This window comes from Photinus pyralis, unplaced genomic scaffold, assembly GCF_008802855.1.
Source record: "Photinus pyralis isolate 1611_PpyrPB1 unplaced genomic scaffold, Ppyr1.3 Ppyr1.4_LG3b, whole genome shotgun sequence".
Taxonomy (NCBI): Eukaryota; Metazoa; Arthropoda; class Insecta; order Coleoptera; family Lampyridae; genus Photinus; species Photinus pyralis.
In genome coordinates, this window is record NW_022170510.1 from 18,537,533 (window position 1) to 18,541,856 (window position 4,324).

Here is a 4,324-nt window from a genome sequence, read left to right on the forward strand (position 1 = left end):
AAGTTTTCGGCTTTGGTTTTTAAGTAACCATTCCAACTATCAAAATCTTAGGACCTATCGAATAAAGAAATCCTTGTATTGCACGATTGAGGACTTAATTTTTTTTCTACTCCAGTGTAGAACAGTGCATCGATTTCAGATACCATAGGATCCCCCAACTATCCACGGTCGTCGGTCAAGTAGTCTGCGATAATCCAATTTTAGCTATCAGCAAATTTTCGGAGAGAGTTTTCAATTCCAAGCCACATGAAGATGTTGCGGCTGTGATTTTATTTTCGTAGCGTGACATTAAGTACATGTTTGAGAAAAGATTTAGCGAGTTCAATTACAGTAAAACATGTCAAGAGAAAAAAATAACAATAGGAAAAGAACGCCTTATCATTCAATTACGGTTACATCTATACTATAAATTTGATATTCGGTTTCTTAGGATTAAGTACTCGATTGAGATATCCTGGCTCTAAAAAACAAAAATTAACACGGACCCATGTTAAAAATGTATGAATTCCATACGGTTATATACATAAGTACATAACAGACTGTAACAAAACTGATGAGCGGATATGTTTTTATTCATTTAGTTGAGTGGTTTGTTACGCGGAAAACATTTAATTTCCTTGCGCGCCCTACGTCGATCCCCTAAATATTAGAAAATTTACTACTGGTCTCGATAAATACTATTAAAATGTACACTACTTACAGTTACACTGTTACGTAAAAAAGAAATTCGAATTGCCAACTTGTAGTGAGACAACTGCGACGCTTTTCTCGTGCATCAAGTTAATCTCACCGTTCGTCTTGCGCTTCGAGCAAACATCTTCTCCGCCGTCACTTTCCGTATCCTATCAACCCTTAGCGCTTTCCCATTTCCATCATCCCACTTTTCCCCAGTTCGCGCGGCATTTTCCCTCTCGCCCTGTTTACTTGATTTAACGGATGCCGCAATCTACCGAACCCACACATATGTGACGTCATTCTTTGTATAGACAACCTGCCCACTTTTACGTTCAAATGACGTGCAAATCACTATACGTCCATATAATTGGGAAAATGTTGACATTTTTGTACTAAAAATAAAGACACGTGTTGGCGTTATCCGATTATGGTGTCCTTGAAAATTTCCTTTTTTAAATAGGATGAAAGCGAAATCTACAGGTAGTTAATAACTGGAGAAAAATATTATTTTGCTCATTCTCAGGCGGATTTAGTATTGGATTAAGTGTTTTATCAGTTGTTCTCATTTTGAACATTCATTTTCAAACATATATAATTAAATATTTAAATTTAATGTTTCATAACTAAGCAAATAAACGTTTTTTTTATAAATGAACAAGTAAATAGCGCATTTTATTGTCCACTTTTGCCTTTTCCGCCTACGCCAAAAAAACCTACCACTTGAAACTGTGTAATGTGTATTAAATCAACCCTTCCTGATTCCTGAGCTTTCCTGAGCAATTTCGCAAATCATGGTTATGTTAATGAATAATGATAATACGACTTTATGATGTTATCGAGAAAATATTACGTCTATTGGTACAGTTAACAATAATTCCACGATTTTCCACTATCGTTTGCTTACCACCCTGCTCTAGTGCTGTTTTCACCTCCATTTCGTCCCACATTCGATCATGTAGAGACTGGTCAACCCAAAAAGCCAACAAAATATGTTTTTTCTATTTCGATTTTTAAATGTTGTTATATACGCACTGTTTTCGATTCAAAACAGTGCGTTAATGAGTCCTATTAACGCACCGTTTTTAAGTTGGCAGGTATCACTAATTCGGAAATCCCTATGCTCAGTTATAAATATACAACTATATTTAGTGGGTTTTGGGTTAAAGGTTATGTCATATGAAATTCAGAACGAAGTTGTTTATATACAAAATGAAAAATTATAAACTAATTATTAATTAGGTTTAACTACAACGAACATGAAAGACTACAAAAGTTTTGCACGGAGCAATTATTATAAACATTCAAGTTTATCACACAATTCTCTGCTGCACCTGGTAAGTTTGTTTCGGACAGCGGTGTTACAGAGCTTTTTCTCATGTGCACAGTTTGAGCGACCTTATCACTCGTTTCTACAGGTTCGCATTGTCAAAGATCATACTACACTAGATAGCCAGCGTATATGCAAGAGTTGTTTCGCGTTTAAGTTAGTTCCATAAAAATATTTATAGGGGGCTTTCAAAGTTAAGAACGTAACTGATTCATCCGAAGCCGTCTTCGTACGAGTTCGAATCATATCATAAATACAAAGAGTGATTGATTATTGTCTAAACACGAGACACATAAACATGACCTACTGAACACTCGTCACTATCATTGGGATGAAATTACATTTGTAAGTGGGCGTGGCGTCATTCAAGACGAGGTAGATTCTATTACAGTCAGGACGTTACAATGAAAGAAATAATTTGAAAGTTGTACACAATATTCCCTTTGCTTTTTTTTAACCAGCGCTAACCAATACATTTTCCAGATTTTCGGATAAAATTAATAATTGCAAAAGCGTCTTTTTTCTTAGCATAATTTATGAAAACTTTTAGTTTCACGTATCTACGATACTTTAGCAAATCTTCAAATATAATATCACAGATTTAAATATACTATAAATCTGTGATAATATGCACCTACTTATCCAGGCATATTTACATTGTAACCACACATTTATCTAATTTAGATTTGTTGTAATTAAGCATTTTATGATTGGGATAAACGAGATATCCCGCTTAGCCTCCTACATAATAAAATTGTGTCCAACTAAAGTGAGTCGGAACGGAACTAGAAGCGTCTGTGGTTAAAATTTCAAAGAAATATCTCCATAAATATGAAAGTTGGCATTGCGCAGTCTGCGCAAAATATGGAAAATACGAAACTGATCGAAATGGGAAAATATAGACCATAACGGCTATCAATTAGCGAAAACCCGAAGTCTCTAGGTGGCCCAGGGGCCGAGATCTCGATGGAACGGATGGACGGACGGACGGACAGACGGAAACACGAGCACATAAGCTTTACCTCAACTTCGTTGTGTTACGATAAAAAATTTAATTTAAAACAAGATGTGAATATTTGGTATTTTAATTTACAGTAAGGTAACCAGATAAAAACATCTATAACACCCACACAAGGTTGCGCTTAGGAATGACACCGATATCCCATACAATAGCCCTTTATTCTAAAAATAACTGTGCTTTGCCATTTCGCGCGTCTTCTTACCCCGCCAGGTAGTTTGTACTATTCTCATAAAAACATAGCCGCTGGAGGACGCAGTCGACTTATTTGGCGGGACGAATTATGAGAGTCTAAAATTTATACAGCGCTGTCTATCTAGTGTAGTATGATCTTTGGCATTGTGTTGGTATATCGTCGTCTATCGACGAAGTTGAGCATGATGCAATCTGCGATGCTGATGTTATTGTGGATGACGGCTGATTTGAAAGCATCTGTGAAATTTCTACGCGCTTTTTCAATGAACCCTCTACATAACCTTCAGCTACGGTGGAGGATTTCCAGCCACCGTGCCGCTTAATGGTTAAAAGATTGCCACCGCTGTTAGCTAAATGAGAATCAGATGATCGCAGTGTCCCGAAAACTGCTAGGTAGTTGTAAGAAAGTAGCTATTACTTTTGGCATCTGACCAATCTTATTTATTCCGATAGGCTCATTTGTACACCTCCCGTTGCGGTAGTTGAAGAAAAATCTGCGGCTGCTCATGTGTTAGATGGTCTAAGATCAACATACTTCCTAACACACGCTATCCAATAGTGTTCCGTAATCGCAAACAAGCGAGACACATTTGTTTTTGTTTTAGGGACAGTAATCAAAATCATATCGGTTTTAAAGTCAGCATCGTCAATGGACATGCATGTTAATTCCTCTCTTCGCATGGCACCACAATAACCCATTAGTAACACCACCTAAAATGGTTTACTCAGTAATATGACTTAATGAAAATGTTGTAGTTACTTTTACGACGAGAAATATTTGGTCCGGAGCATCGGTAACAAATCGAGTGATTTGGTCAAAGTCTAACATTCGTGACTTTTTTGGTTGATACCGTTTCGAAAACGTTTTCAGCAAGGCAATCAACCTTGTAACTTGGAAATATCGATGTTGCGTTTTATGCTCAACATCGAACGGAGCTTGAATAGTTCGTCCAAATTGTTGAACTTTTCTTCGTTTGTCCCATGGATCGAAAATATGCTATTAAAACGGTTTCCGTGATTGAAGTAACCTGATGCTCCATTTTCCAATTTACAAAAATGTTGTATGATTTCTCATACTGATTTTTGGATTTCTCCGGTATCATTATCAG